The sequence below is a fragment of the Macrobrachium nipponense genome, chromosome 28, assembly GCF_015104395.2.
Source record: "Macrobrachium nipponense isolate FS-2020 chromosome 28, ASM1510439v2, whole genome shotgun sequence".
NCBI lineage: Eukaryota > Metazoa > Arthropoda > Malacostraca > Decapoda > Palaemonidae > Macrobrachium > Macrobrachium nipponense.
In genome coordinates this window covers 26,827,099-26,844,570 of record NC_087217.1, presented here as the reverse complement: position 1 = coordinate 26,844,570, position 17,472 = coordinate 26,827,099, and the positions used below count along the sequence as shown (strand labels likewise).

At 34.5% G+C, this 17,472-nt stretch overlaps 1 long non-coding RNA gene across 3 annotated transcripts in view; it reads left to right on the top strand.

Annotated features, from left to right (window-relative positions):
• LOC135201306 (uncharacterized) overlaps positions 1–17,472 on the top strand; it is a 155,112-nt gene that overhangs the window by 83,212 nt on the left and 54,428 nt on the right. Inside the window, exons 3-4 of one of the 3 annotated variants that reach the window (XR_010311485.1) lie at positions 2,302–2,325; positions 3,461–3,715. The exons of 1 other annotated variant lie outside the window; for it this stretch is intronic. This is a non-coding gene — a long non-coding RNA (uncharacterized LOC135201306). Of the gene's footprint in view, positions 1–2,301; positions 2,326–3,460; positions 3,716–17,472 lie in introns of those variants that run through there. One more of the 3 variants, XR_010311484.1, reaches the window with a different exon arrangement.

Below are 17,472 nucleotides of genomic sequence, written 5' to 3'. Positions count from 1 at the left end.
AGTACTTCAAGCTCCAGACTTCGACAAGAAATTTGTGATACAAGTTGATGCGTCGGACTGTGGCGTTGGAGCTGTTCTACTTCAAGAAGATGAAAATAATATCTACCATACTGTGTGCTTCATGGTTTTCATTTATTTATTCCTTTTTTTCTTATAGTTTTACTCCCATTTATGCTTTCTCTGATTCAAAATAACTTTTACTCCTTTGAGAGGTAGGTTTTTATTAAGATTTTGGTATTTTAATCCACACTCCTCCTCCTCCTCATTTGTGTGTGCGTGTGTGTGTGTGTGTGGTGAGTGATGGGACAGGAATAAGTAAGGGCATCCTTGGGTTTGCCATCCCATTGGCTATTGCATGTTATTTTTTTTTCTTTTGATACAGGTGTTTGTTATAATCATATACCTTGCGAAAATTATTCCGCTGCTACACGCTGTATTACCCTGTTACTTTCTTGTAACCCGCGTTGATTGCTTTCGTTTGTCATGAAATTCATTGGAATTTATCGTTCTTCATCTCACTGCAGTGTTACCAAAGACTCGGTTGTTTTCTACATTATATATAATTTGGTTTGCTATTTGTTTGTTATTTACTGTTCTTTACTGTACTTTTTTTTAGTATTCACGACTGCGCGGAAAATAACTCAAACAGATGTATAAAAGAAGACATCCAACGTAAATGAGAAAATAACCAATAAATATACAGATAGATGTATGAATGGATAACAAAAAAAAAGTTAAGGCGATGGGGCGTTGCTTTGAACTATTTCTGCTGCCTTTGTAAAGTAGCATTACAGATCTTTTCAAATGTTATTGAAGCCTTAGGAAAACTTGAGATTATCAACATTCAAAACACTGCCGGGAGGATGTTTCCATATTTTATTGTACAGTGAAAGGTAAAAAAAAAAAAAAACAGAATGCTGATGCTGGAGAAAACGAATTACACCCCCGTAGCGGAAGTGGAGGCAGGGTTGATTGAGCCCATCAGTACACCTCACGCAATGAACAGTAAGCATTACGTAAGGCTCTTTGCAACGTCCCTTTGTCCCCTAGCTACATCCCCTTTCATTTCTTTTACTGTAGTTCAGTTCGTATTATCTTTCATCCATCTCACTTTCTACCCTCTACTAACAATTGTTTCATAATGCAACAACGAAGTTTTCCCTCTTGTTACACCTTTCAAACATTTTTACTCTGAACTCCCTTTCCATCGCTGAATAACCTCATAGGTCCCAGTGTTTGGTCTTTGGCCTAAACTTCATATGCCATTCCTATTGACCACCATTGTTTGGAGGAAGGAAGCCACCACTTCCAGCAGTTTTATGGAGACAAAAAAGACCCTTGGAGGATTTCAGCTTCCGCACAATACCAGAATGAGAAGAGGCTTCACGGATGATAGATTTTCGTCAGATGAATCGAGTATTAGAATAAGCTGATGAATGCTAGGCTCTTTTTGCTGGCCATCAGTAGAGCATGAACGTTGGTGTAACCTAGCAACCTCTTCTTATAAATCAAATATATATATATATATATATATATATATATATATATATAGATATATATATATATATATATATATATATATATATATATATATATATATATTATATATATATATATATATATATATATATATATATATATATATATATATATATATATATATATATATATAAATTGCAGAACATTATGATGACCCCTAAACTAGTCCAGAGGAGCAAAAATTAGGAATTGAAACTTGCATCAGACCTTGAGTCTGATATTAGCGGCATTTGGTTACAGTGTGCCTCACAAACTAATAAAAGGGCTTGTCAGAAAGTCCGATACTGTAGAATTCATCAAACTATTCATTCCTCTGTTTTGTGTCAAGAGTTTCTCGAATTTCAATCCGATTTTCGATCATTCAGATTAACATATCCATGGGATCTTAGGGTGTGGCGGATGCCCACATCCGTTTGCGCCTGCAATGATGGGTCCAGCCGTTCGTGACACTTAGGAGAAAGCGCACATTCTTTTGAGATAAGGAGGAGGACGGTTCGGAGAACGAGAGGTGTTGAAACAAACCCATCGGTGAGATAGGGGCACATTTAAAAAAAGACTTAAGAACAGTTTCCTTTGAAAAGTGAGAAGTGTGAAGTATATACATTTATTTAACATTTAAAGTTCTTTTTGTGGGTCAGACTTAGTTCTTAACATGACCTTTTTTGTCACTTTGTTCCATTTTATGTTCATCTAGTTTGGGAAATAAATAGCATATTTTTGTATTTACGTGAATTCATTAGCCTAGTTTGATATTACTTGCAGAGAGAGGCGGCCAGCTACTGAAAGGTAAGAGTTGCCACTTGTTAAATGTAGAGTAGCTAGTGCCTTATTATTAATTTGCTCGGTTATGCATGCAACCAAAAAAAATTAAAAAAGCATTTATTAATTATTTTCATGATCATACTCCTATTCGACGTTAATATTAAATTAAGTTCCTTTTTAGAATTACGTGACTTCAGGGCCGACTCCTTATGTATAACCAGGAGAGCTAATGCCGTGATAGACACAGGTTGAAAAAGCACACAATTAACACATAATTTGCACCTAGTACAAATAATCCATGAGAGACTTACGAGCTCTATGAAAGTAAGGAGAAAAAATATGCAAATGAGGAGAAAAACCACTGATTCTATCGTAATTATTTAACCAGTGCCTATACAATCTATAACATGAACTGGAATTAAAGTGTTTTGATGAGAAACCTTGCAGGTTGTCTCCAGTCAAGATGCAAACTTTCTGATTCTAAATAGACTTTATATTACGCTTAAACGGAACTTCAGTGACATTCTAGTGCTTTTGGGAAGCTAAAATGTTTATTTTCAATAATTTCTTGACATCGAATCGATTAATGATATTCGTTTTGTTTATATCAAGATGTTACATTTACTTATTATAGTGGTACCCCTGGCTCCCCTTCTTCGTTACACTCCGCCCCATTTATGTATTGCCAAAGTCGTCGCCAAAACAACCTTGTAAATGTGTAGATTTTGATAAGACCTGGCCATGATGAACCAAGTTTCCTGGAATTATATATAATTAAAGGCAAGATGATAATTTCTCCCAATTTCGGAATTTTTTTTTTGAAGATTTATGAAAGCAAAACTATAGATTTTTTTTTTAAAACTTAATCTTTCGAAGGAGTTACCAGTTATTGTTTTAATAGTATAATTTCCAGCTACCGATACATGTCGCCAGCATGCACTTTCGGACGTATATGGGCGATTCCATTTTAAGGAGGGATTGGAAGGGTCTCAGATTAATTGATTTGATGGTTTTTATCACTGATAACTGGATATTATTAAATATATATATGACCAACATTATTTTCACGAAAAAGTGATTTATTTTAGGTAGAAACAGAACGCGCTACTAGTCAAAGAAAAAAGGAATAATTATCATTGACTTTTATTTTTACCTACAGAAGTAATGGCCTCGCCCACAGGTAGACGGAAGCGATGGATATCGGTATTCCTATGGCACGACGGCCTTAGTATGCTCATTATATGGACGTTTTGGATGATAAAAAATTTTCATTTGTTTTTCCTCTTTATTTTTAATGATTTTATGACGATTCTTATCCCCAGAATAGAATTATTAGTTTTATTTCCTCTAGTATCAATCATGGTATTTGTTGATCCAGTTACATCTCATGGTTAACTAGAGGCTAATACTGAAAATATGGACTTTCAAAATAAACTAATTTTAGTAGACTATTTCTTATGTCATCGCCTGAGATGGATATGATCTTGACACTAATGAATAAATATCTATTTTCATTTAATTGTAAAAAGGTGATAAGACTGTGCATTTACAGCATAACTATTTTGTTACGTCAATGTAAATAGGAATCATTTGAATACTTGGTACTGACAAAAACGGCTGATTATTTTTAAATATACAAGGAGCTTCAAAACACATGGATGGCGAAAAAGTTATCCAGTCCAGAAGCGAGAGAGAGAGAGAGAGAGAGAGAGAGAGAGAGAGAGAGAGAGAGAGAGAGAGAGAGAGAGAGAGAGCCCATATTACTTATTCTTAATCTTCCCATATGAGCCAAAACATCTTTTGTCATAGGAATAGACTGTTTTCCAGCATTGATATAGAACGAGAAAACTTTGTAATAGAAATAAGTACTCAGCTTTACCGACTCCCTGTTGTATGGAGATTTCCTCTAAATTGGCAAAGTTTGTAATCATAAACTTTAATGAAAGATTGGGAGGATTTTGTAGAAACATTGGACAAATGTGCCCCTTCACCAATCACTTCATGAAGGTGAGGTGGTGGATTTGAACTTTGAACGATATTTACCTATGTTCCATATTCTCTTTAAGCTTATGCGTCGTATATATTTCGTAATTGTACCTTGAAGTTCCTAAAGCAGTTTAAAATGATATACCAATGACATATAACTTAGAGACCTGCTTAAGAGAATGTAGAAACATCTCCTTCCATCGTGTATGTTTTTGACTATATAATCTTCCTTTCTTTCATAAATTTTAATTTTAAGTATTGAGAAGATGCCTTTATTATCATTATTTCCTGTTTTTACAATCTTACTAGATTAGTAATTCCAAGGTAATTCCAAGTCTGGATCTGGGGTGAAACCGACCTCCTGAGAATCTGACTCCCATTTCCCAGTGAACTTTCAAAATAGATAAGAGTGTTGGAACCACTTACTGGCTAATTAAATGCTATTATGAACGGACATAGCTTGTACGAACGCACAAACTCACACCCATCGTTCACGCCCTGAAACCACTCATAACCAGTTTCAAAGTCACCTTTGACAAACGTTCATAATGACAGACGAGCGTTGACCTGCCTAGGTAAGGATCTTAATGTCACACCACCTCAAGACCTATCAGCATTTTATAGGCTGAGATGTTCTCTGTCTCCATGGGAATCTAAAGTCGATGATTCCCAATTTCCGAGGAATGTCAAAGCACGTGACATACAACGATGTCTCATACATATCATATCATATCATATTATTAGTCATATCATAGCGAATCCACCTCTTTATGTTACAGATAGCTCGGCCAACATATAGCTAGCTCCTACCTAGCCACAGGTCACATAAAACAGCTCATATATATAAAAAAAACACATTGGCCGGCTCATTAGCACTATGATAACTGCACGTCTCTGGCAGCACAACGTAATGTCTATCACACATTATCTCCTGCACATGGGCTATAATAACAATTGGGTGTAGAAACTTTTTTCCATCTTGAATTTTCGAATCTCCCTTTTTGTCTGCAACTGCAACTGCACAGACTCTCGAAACCCGCTGTAGAAAGGCGAAACGTCTCCCTGCGGAAGACATCTGATAACTCCCATAGTCCAAAAGCGCTGTAGAACCCCGTAGACTCGTAGAAACTCTCGTATGTGGGCACACATCAGCAACATCTTTGCAACGGCTGGTGGGCGTCTTGCTAGCTTTGGGGAATGATGTTTATGGTTTTTTCACTATGTCAGTCACGTCATCAGTCAATTAAAAAAGAATTAACCCCAGACATACTTCTGTCAAAATAATGACCTCAAAAATTCAAAAAAATACTAACTGAACGTCTCCCAATTAACCCCATTTAATATGACCACTGAACTTATTTCTAACTTCAACTCATGCAGGAACTCCATTTGATCACTAAATCAAAAGTCACTATTATAAACCCGCAAAAAAATATTAAGTTCTCTAACTTAATTCTCCAAATTCACACACTAGCACACACCTCACCCAGAACTCAGACTCACAGAAACTCCACAGACTTCTGTCATCACATTTCAAACTCACAAATTCTCACAAGAAAAAAAAAGAAAAAACAGTCCGAAAAAAAACTCGTAACAAGCCCAGCCCCAAAATTATCACTGAAAAATGTTCTCTCAAGCTCTGATATTTCAGCAACCCACAAAATCAGTAAGAAACTCTTTACTGTCTAACACCAAAAACCCTTTTACTGCTCATATAATTAATCTCAACGAGACGTAATGTCAAACACCCACTTCATGGAATTCACAAACCCCTACAAATCATATCTCCCGTCCAGAAAGAAATGCTATTTAAAGCTCAACCCCAATTACATTTCTTGTAGGAAAAGGAAAAAAAAGAAAAATAAAAAAAGATAACAAGAAGTGAACTTCCCCATTACACAATATATATAATATACATATCCCAACTTTTCCCTCATGAATGCAATATATATAGTTACAGAATTTTCCCATCGCAACTTTTCTTCGATCGGAAACGGCCGGAAACAATCCCCTTACATAGATGCATCTCCGTGAAATGCCAAAATCAGCATCTCTCAGAATAGTGCAAAACTCTGAGTAATCAACACTAGAGGAGAAGAGTCAGCAATCGGACTCATCACAGTATTATCAGCAAAAAATCCACCTGCGGACAAGTCAGGTGCTTGAATTGCAGTATAGATTTGTCTAGTCAGACTTGCAACTTTAGAAAACCATGATTCTCAAAAAAAGTTCTATACTGACATTACGTAAGCACATTTCACAAAATTATCTCCAAGATATGACTATGGTGCTCAAAAATTGTCCTCAAAGACATAACTCTCCCAAATGATACTGTCTCAAAATCATATAAATAATTATCACCTATTCGGGATATAAAAACTACGGTAAACTCACAATTCAGCAATTATATGCCACCCAAAAAATAACATCTCCATAGGGACTCTTAAGACTGCAGCGCCGTAATGCCACTCGCCTCCAATTAGTCACGAAACCAAAAGAACCACAGAACCCCTCTCTTGGCTCGTAAAACCCCAGAAAAAAAATCATAACCATAAAAAAAAAAGTCACCACCAAAGATTAACACCATCCCCATATATCCCCAGGTTAATAAGAATACCACTCCAGTGATAAAGATACTTCCCTCCATTTAATTAATAACCCCACATCACCATATTCCCCCTGTCTCACCAATAATCACATGTGGAATAAAAAAAAGTCTCCAAAATAGATTATTACACTTCAAGCTGGATAATCAAAAATGAAACTCCATCCCCCCCCAAAAATGTACTCAAAGCATCTAGCTGATACACTAAAAAATATTGCCCCTTATCTCCTCATAAATGCTTTTATTTGCAACAAAAATGGCTGCAAAATAATTGAACTAAACATAGCTGTCACCACCATAGGCCTAAACTGTGGAATATCTCCAAAGAAAATAAAAAATATCACACGGCCTAAATATTATATCGCCAATTATATCTCCAAGTACAGACTTCCCCATATTTACTACGGCATAGGCCAATAGAAAATTAACTAAGTTTCCTGTCTCTGGCAAAGTTGCAAAATACACAATTGTGCAAGAGGCCAACAATTTCCGGAACACAAATATCCAGAAAAAAAAAGATGTAGTGCCATTATGTATACATTCAAAAATGCAAAAATTCTCCCATAAATCTCTTTGCAGCATCAAACAGCTGAAATCATAAACACATTCCCGAACAATGACTCTAAGTCACGAACTGAGATATTAAAAAATTCACACAAACTGGAGAGGAAAATAAATTCAAACTCGCCCATGATTAAAAAAAACTTACATCAACGATGGCTAACATCTAAAAAAGGAAAAAAAAACTAATGGCACTGATAACTTTTCCCATGACACCTGTAACATCTGTGACTCACGTAGACTTCAAGCAATTATCTGCTGAACTCATAAAAAAAAGGAAAACAAAAAATGTGTTGTTAGTACCTCCCACATTCACAAAAAAACATCACCATCCTTAATAATCATTACAACACCCATGTTAGTATAAAAAAAATTAACACCAGTATCAGAATTATCAGTATCAGAATTCGCCAGTATCAGCAGTATCACCAAATATTAGTACTCGTCCATTCACTAGTATTAAGTATCCGAATTATCAACTATCAGTATCATCAAATTCACCAAAATTCACCAGAAATTGATGTCACCACCCATAAAATCATTGGCACATTCCCCAAAAATTATTACCATGAACTCTGACAGAATCCCCATAAATATCTCCAATAATAATAATTCTACTTAAATGGCCCCCCATAAAATATCTCCAGTAATAATAATAATTCTCCGTAAATATCTCCAGTAACACCAGTAAAAGCATTAATATTGCTATTTCCCCAGTATTCATCATTATTCCCACACCTCATCCCTCCAAAATCAACACCACTCATCACTCCCCGGTATCATCACCAATCATTACCACTCAGCAATCATCACCAATCAGCAACACCAGCATCACCATTTTAAAATAATCTCCATATCACCAATCAAATCTCCATTAAAGAAAAATAATCTCCAGATCCCCAGTTATAATTATGCCTCCTAACATTGCATAAAAGCATTCTCCAAAGCATAAGGAAAACTTGCACCACATTCATATGCATTTCACTTCATTTTCTCTTCACTCAAGAGAAAGAAAAAAAAAACTTTCAAAAAGAAACCCTATGGGCATGTCATATCATCACCCAGTCGTTATCAGCTGATATGACAGCATTGAAATTTCCTATTCAAGGCCAAACTCGCCCCCATTACCCCGACACAAAGAAAAAAAAAGAAGCTCATCCCCCACTAAAAAAAAAGAGCTTCACCCTCCCCGTCAAGCATTCCCCCATGAAAGACACTAGCCTCCCTGCTGCGCTCCCCCTTGGTCGTTCAGCAAGGGGCAAAAAATGCAATTTAAGCAACAGTGTCGCATGTATGAAAACCATTGCGATACACACGTATGTATTAAAACAAAGACGAATGTGTCTTTTCTAAACATGTGTTAAGATAAAACTTATCACTTTCTGCTACTTTCAGAGAAATAAAAGGTAATCTGAACTGTCTCTTTAAAATAGTTCACACACAAAGTTAAAAAAAACACCAGGGCCTAAAAAAAAAACACCATAACACTTACAGCTTCAATGGAGAAGACCCAACCGCCAAACCAAGCGCAAGAGGAAAAAAAAACACACTAATACAGACACATTTGAAAGACTCGGTATTACAAGCGAGGAAACACTTGGCAGCGCACCCTCACAAAGTCCAACTGAGTGCCCGCCTGACTCCCTTGAGGTATCACCATGGGCAAAATGCTGAGCCTAGTTCAATTTTCCCCTCCCATTACTACATCCAACGGTGAAGGATTCTCATCCCCTGTCACCTACTAATCGAAATATAACACTTTCCCACAACCAGACTCTCTGAGAACAGCATCTTATAGCTGCTACCAATCTCACAAAAGGCTTTTTACCAGCTGCCACCTCTAATAACGGAGACAATAAAATAATAATAATAATAATAATAATAATAATAATAATAATAATAATAATAATAAAAGTTATTTGTTTACCCCACAACGACAAATACCATCATGGTGAAATTTATGTTAAATAATACGAAAGACTTTCACGGTAGGAGTGACACTCTTTATGAGATATCAGCTACATAAAACCAACCCTTCATTTGCTTGAGAAATTAAAGTGGAACTTCAAGAAATGATCCAAAATGTAATAATATTAATGATGCAAAATACTCTGTAAAAGCCTTAAGGATACTATGACATGTCCTGCTCTAATAATATTCTTTTTCTTTGTAATAGCTAATTTTATTTATAACTAGTCATTTATGTAAATTTTTTAACTGTGATTATCTACAAAATTCCACAGCTTTCTAATGAAATCATAAGTTGTTTTTATAATAAAAGAGGCAAGATATTGCACACAGTTAAAATCAAGGCAATTTAGGCTGACAGAGTGACAGATTGACCTTGAAAATATACCTACATGATGTTGGAATACCTTATCGAGGCCTGCTGACAGAGAGAGAGAGAGAGATAGTTTCCCTGAATAATGAAACATAATGATATGCAAATCACAAAAATTCACATTGTAGATTCCAGCCTAGAATTATGATGAGTGTAAAGGGTAAATAATTACTGTCATGAAGAATTCACGTACTCTGTTAAGGCTCTTACGCCTGAACAATTTGAATTACTACTTTTTTTTTCCCCCAGGTTAGAGAAAGGCCAAGAATTAAAACGCCTAATGTTGATATAGCAGTGCACAAACTGTAAACTGGACTCTCTCAGACTGCCTCCTTTCAAGGCAAAACAAGAAAAACTAAAAAGAAACTAAAAATTACTTTCATAAGAATGGAGCGCTATCCAATCGTAGCTGTAAACTGGGACACTTTGTTCTTGAGGACAATTTTGAAAGGTCGAACATCGACCTTCCTAATGGTGTTCCAGTCAGCATGGGTGAAATTCATATTTTAAGGAAATAAAGCATCAGATGGAAATGAAAGAGTGTTGTCTATCTAGTTCTATAGAATGTTTTGTACTGATTCAGTCGTTCATCTTTTCATTTCTGTATTCGCGAAATGTGCCCTTTTGAACATATTGTTTTATATACCTCTATTATTGTAGTAGTTCTTGTACCTCTTTCGGCTGTATTACGACCATGTCTCAGAACAGCTCCACAAAAGCTTTTGAGAAATGTAAGACCTCGATAACCTTTAATAGTCATACATTTAAAACAGTACATTATGAATTTGCTGAAATGTTGTACCCAAACCTTCTGAGAAATGTATGCAATATTATTTCAGTAATATATGGATAACCTTTAATAGTTATAAATTTAAAACAATATGTTAAGAATTTGCTAAAATGTTGTACCCAAAGCTTTTGAGAAATGTATACATTATTATTTCAATAAGACCTGGATAAACTTTAATAGTTATAAATTTAAAACAATGCGTTACGAATTTGCTAAAATGTACCCAAAGCTTTTGAGAAATTTATACATTATTATTTCAGTAAGACCCGAATAACCTTTAATAGCTATAAATTTAAAACAATGCGTTGCGAATTTGCAAAAATATTGCACCCCAGGCTGGTGATGAAATTCAATTAAAGATTTAAACAATTTAACTTTTGCATAACAGCCGATTCGCTTCCAGCTAGCGTAGCAAACCACGGCGCGTAACTGCAGAAACAGAGCCCCATAACACAAGCGCTACAGATGGCTAATTCCGAAGTAGGTTTCCTAAAGGGCATAACAATAACTTGAGAAAACAATCTCTGTTATTTTGCGCCCGTGGGATAATCGTTACGTGGCGTTATCGTCCGAATTACAGGCTTTCCGGAGCTGAAATCACATTACCTTCAGATATAACCGAGATAGCCAGCCTCGTGGGCTTCACTCCGTAATTTTTTGGAGTTCGTGTTAAGAGTGCAAAGCCAGGAACCTGTGAGAAATTCAATTTGTGTTTCAATGAGAATTAGGTACATTTTCCTATGCCATTTAGGACGTCAGTGTTCAAAGGAAATTGTTCATATCTGGTATACATCTCAACAGTTTCAAATTCAATTTATTTTTTACGATATTGTGATATATTTATATATTTCTCTGCCATTTAGGACGTCAGATTTCAAAGGAAATTATTCATATTTGGTATATTTCGCAGCAGTTTGAAATTCAATTTAATTTTTACTTTATTATGATAGATGTTTTTTCTCTTCCATTTAGGACGTCAGTGTTCAAAGAAAATCGTTCATGTTTGGTATACTTCTCAACAGTTTCAAACTTCATTTATTTTTTACGAAATTATTATATCTTTATCTATTTCTCTGCCACTCAGGACGTCAGTTTTCAAAGGAAATGTTTTTCATATTTGATGTATTTGTCTATTAAATATAACCTCAATATAGCCTTAGTAATTATTTGATGCTGACAAGTCAGCTTACTCGTCAGTTGTAAAACAAATGTGATTCCAGCGACGAGTTTTCTGTTTGCTAAGTAGAAAAATGTCGTCACCAGATGATAATTATTTTAGTATTATGAAGATTCCCATTGCTTTCCGATGTAGCTTGAACACATTAATTTCAGTCGAAAGGTTTTTTACAAATATTCTTATACAGAAAAAAATTAGAGAGAAAAAGTCCTACTGGCAATAATATATCATATATATATATATATATATATATATATATATACGTATATAAACTTCTTGAATCATCAGCGAGGCAAGAATATTCTTTTCAACGTTTAGGTATTATGTATGATTACTTTCCAACAACGGTTAAGAAATAAGGTGTGAGAGAATATTTGAGATGGGCAATAGATCATAGAATGATATATGTAAAGATATTCGAAAGTATTCTGTATGAACAGAAGCGAATGAAGGCTAAGAAACAAGGTATGGGATAAATAGTCAATAAAATAAGGTATTTAATGAGATTTAATTAGTGACAAAGGAAAGATATGTAATGGGATATAATAAATAGGAAATGAGTGACAGTAATTAGATAACCAGAAATTTTTTTTTACTCCTCCTTTTAATTCGTTCTGCAAAACATTTCTGATAAAATAAGACATATCAAGATACTTGATAAATAAAGAACTGGGTGACAGTAATTAGGATATTAAGTATATTTTAGTGAAGAAATTGAATAAATGAGAAATGAGTGAGAGTAATAAGGATATCAATTACATTCTAGTTAAGATATTTGATCAATGAGAACTGAGTGGCAGTAATTAGTATATTAAGTATTTTTTAGTACAGATGTTTGATAAATGGGAACTGAGTGACAGTGATTAGTATATTAAGTATATTTCAGCAAAGATATTTGATCATTGAGAAATGAGTAACAGTAATTAAAGATATTCAGCATATTTTTTTCTCTATCTTCATATTCGCTCAGCAAAATTCCAAAAACATTCATTCAACCATCATTCCTTTCCTCGTATTTTTTATTTATTTCTTTAGTCAGCCTGAATCTGTCATTTGCCTGAATCTGTCATTTCACTTACTGGGTGAAAGGGCCCCCAGCAATTAAATATTTCTCAGAAGAATTATTCAAAGATTCTGGTAACCTACGCGAGAACTTCAATGTGCTTCTGCGAAATTGCTTTCACCAAAGGAGTGCTTTAGTACTCCCAGTAATTAGGTGTCGAGAAAGATCTAATTAAAATCTAGGAGTTCGCTAAGATGTCGTTTCTCTAACTATCTAACTATTCATCTTTCCAACTGGTCTTAATGCCTGCCAAGGTGTGGGTATTACATTTGTTCTACGTTCAATAATTTGTATGCCTGTGTGTGCGTGTGTGAATGATGCGCAGCGGTTACTCCCTTGTTTCACTTTCCTTCGTGGATTTTGTCTTTATTTATATATATCCATCACGGTCCATATTTTCGTGATTCAGTTTTATTTATATATATATATATATATATATATATATATATATATATATATATATATATATATATATATATATATATAAGGAGATAGATATTCTAAAATGGTCTTTTATTCACTGGAATTATAATATTTATTTTGTTATTTTTTGTGAGAATCCTAAATCATATATATATATATATATATATATATATATATATATATATATATATATATATATATATATATATATATATATATATATATATATATATATATATATATATATATATATATATATATATATATATTGTGTGTGTGTGTGTATCTGTGTGCGAGAGGGCACACGCACAACTGGGCTTGACTATATAAACAAAATAGAGAGAATTCTCAAAAACCGATAAAAAAATAATATAATTTCCGTGAATAAAATACGAGTTCAGAATCTCTCTCTCTTTAAACGAACGCCGCAGCATTTATACGTTCAAGGACAGGCGATCCCATCCGCTGTCTGGAAATCCAATTACACGAAATGATGACGAGTATCTACAAAAAACACTTAACCAGCGAATCCTTACAACAGCATTTACGGAATTCATATCCCTTAACTATACATTAATTGAATATCTTTCAGCAATTTCCGTTGCAATTACGTGCTGCTTTTAATTAAAGACGGGAACTTGAAGAACTCGTTCTGTCCAAAGCTTTATACTATATTTGTATTTCAAATTCTTTCATTTCTGTAACTGAATTTGTAACGGTAATATTCTATGTAATTACTACCGGTTTAATTAGAATTGAAAAGTCATGTCGTTTAGATGCAATGAAAATCGGCAAGTTGTGAGATTCTTATGCGAATGTAGCCTTTCATTTCTATTACAATTAAAACGTAGTAACGGTTAGAAAGGAGATAAGTAAAGGGAGAGAGAGAGAGAGAGAGAGAGACAGAGAGAGAGAGAGAGCTCTTTCCTTTTTTCCTTTTAGATATAAAGCTCTATTCTGGAAAATGAAATAAAAGATATGTTTACCGAGAACATTTCAGTTACATAAAAGCCTTCTGGAAACTGTTTTGAACATGAATTTGAATTTTATTATTACGAAGAATTTCTCAGCCCCATTAAAGCACTTAGTAAATCTGATCCTTCCAACAGCTGAAAAAAAAGAAAAAACAATTTCACTTCGTCTAACTTGGTTAGACAGAGAAACGAGACTAGAAATTAAATTTTGTATGCCATGCTTAAACTCAGTGGGGAAAATAATTTCAAAAAATAGAATTCGTAGGGAAGTGGAATTGTAAAATGAACTTGATGTGGCACAGAATAAACATTTCACATCAGCATCAACGCTACTGCATTTCCCTGTATTTCGGTGCTTGGTGGAAAACTCTTTGTTTACCTTGTTTGTCTATTGAAGGGTCATTTTCAAAAAAGGAAGTTAACGTTTGTAAGATTTTTAGGGATGAGGTTGCAAGCTTCATGCCTTTTTTTTTTCTTTTTTTATCTTAGGTCACAGTTAGCACTGGTACTCATCATAACCACTGGGTACTTGGAAGAATGGAGAGGGGCAAACCACAGCCATAGCTAAGGTTTCCCGCTCGTTTGGATTAGAAAATATTGCACTCATAAAAGCTAACTGATATGAGTTATCAAAAGAACTTTGGTCAATAGCTCCAAAGTTCTATGGCACTGACTATACAAGTTTTTTTATGTAGGATTTTTATTAGTTTCTTTTGTAGATAGTTTTTTCCGCTTGTAAAGATTGCAGAATACTTTACTCATAAAAGCTGGTAGATATGAGTTATCGAAAGCGTTTTTTTAAATCAATTTTTTATTTATAGTTGCTTCGGTAAATATATAGATTTTTGTTATTAGAGCAGTAGATAAGTCGTCGGTTAAGACCATACAATTCTAGCTAAGCTTTGAAGGTAAATACCCTTTTTCTATTTGTTATCGTCCCTTTAAATAAAAATACTGTTTTTTTTATTTGTTCATCATGGCATAAATAGTTGATGTTATAAGACAAATAACCCAAAACTTTACGACAAAAATTTGACTTACTGAAAACCAACAAATCAAATCACAACATTTCATGTCACTGAAAGACGTTTCATAGAACGATATAAATATCAGGTCAGTAATTTAGGCTGCAATTTATACGGCATTGAATAAAGTTTTCAACTCAATAAATCTGCAGGCATTCATTGAGAATGCAATTATGTAAGTCATAAAAAAACAGCTATAATTTATTCATCGATTAACCGAACTTAAAACTTATAGAGGATTCTAACTCAGGATGGGTAACTTTTACATCTTTGCGATGCAGTCATCCTTAAATAATGCTTTATCAGCCGGTTAGTTCCACAGAAGGAACAATTTAGTTATCATTTCCTGAAACTCTCATTGCTTGTAATACAACGTTTGGTTGTCATGCCATCTTATATTCATCTGACATTGTGGTAATTCCGAGTCATTTATCTCGCCTGTATGACAGGCATTGCGCAATTAGTTTACTAGAACTTTTCAGACTTTTTAGTCATCTAGTAGTTTTTATGGTGACATAGACACCAATGATAAATAAAATTGACTCCCATGAATGTAAGCAAATATTAATTTCAACATATAAAAGGGACCATGAGAATATTTTCATAAAACTTAAATTGCCTCTCTAAATTTCCAGTTACTTACCTTCATGGACTGTCAAGTGCATTCCTTTTTTCACCGATAGATGTCCTCAGCATTCGCTCTATGTTGGTAATGGAATATTTCATTCCGAAAGCTGGCGAGGGTATGTGTTAGCTTTATTTTTTCATAAGGTTTTTACTTTGATTTTGAGTTATTATTGCATGCAAATCTGAATGTAAAATTATCATAATAGACTAAACCGCATTACACACAAAATTAAACTTATACCACTTTAGGGCGAAACCAGAGATATGTTTTAAAAAATGTTCATAATAAAATAAAACACATTATACACAAACTGTAACCTTTTCCACCTGAGAGCAAATAGAAATATCCGTTTAATTTGTTTATCCCAACGGAAGAAATTCACTCTTCAGAGGAAACCTTAGCAAAAGTCAAGACAAGTGTTTCGGTTTTGTGCCAACAGATGTTCTCAGAATCCATTTTTCTTGTAAATCTGATAACTCCTTTTTTTCAGTAGTTTTCAGACCTTAAGACGACTTCTAGATTGCTGCTTGGGGTTTAGGAAGGAAGGTATGCATTATACGAGCAATGAATTCATTATAGGAATGTCATTCCACCTTGCTCGTTGTATTTAGAGAGGTGATATTGGAGTTAGATTATAAGCCTTTTATACCATATTACTGATGAAAATATAGCTATTCCTACTACATTTAACAGATATACTGGTTGTTCTTGTAAGGATAAATCTGAAAACAGTCATTGAAAACTAGTGCTCTGTTCTTGATAGGTAACGAAAATTTTTTGTAATATTAAAAAGAAACATTTATTTATCTCCAAACCATCTCAATCACCACTTAGCGGTCTTAGCCTATTCGGCCACAGCATATGCAGACTACAGCAGCGAAGCCTTTGAGAACACGTGCCACACTCAGCTAATTCTAAATTAGATTTCCCAACCCATTAAGAGGCGCCTGCGTAGCATTTGCCGCATCGCGAAAGCTCTATTACTGACAGCCATCCATTCACGTGATACAAAAACAGCAGTATTCGTATTCAGAGCAGAGTGTTTATTTTCACAGACCTCGATTCGGTTACGGAAGAAACTTCTCCCTCAAACGAAAGTGCTACAAGTGGGTAATTCCCAGAGTCGTCGCAATACCTTGAGTAGGCAATGCCGGTCTGATTGCATCTATCTGCTTGGCTGTGCTGACTAATCCTCCAGATATCGTCCTGACATCTCGTGGTTCTTGCTGATGGGATAATCGGGGAAGTATAGCTCGGTCTCTGGAAGGGAAATGCAGTTTGTTATCTATGATGATGCGAATGTTACTTCTATTATCTCAATAATGCCAGTCTTCACAGAAACAAAAGCTATTCAGTTATCTTATTCATTCAATATGAATAGCCATTAGTGGATGAACGAATCCACAGTTACGTATAGGTACAATTATAATTGAAAATAAATCTAAACGTGGAATCGAGACTCCCGAAAGCTCTCTGTCTAAGATTTATTACCCATACATAATTGGATTTGTTTCTCCATTCCAAGACTCGCGCTACTTTGAGTATTTTTAATAATGATTAATCTTTGATGAAGTTTTAAAAAAATCAGTGTCACTTTG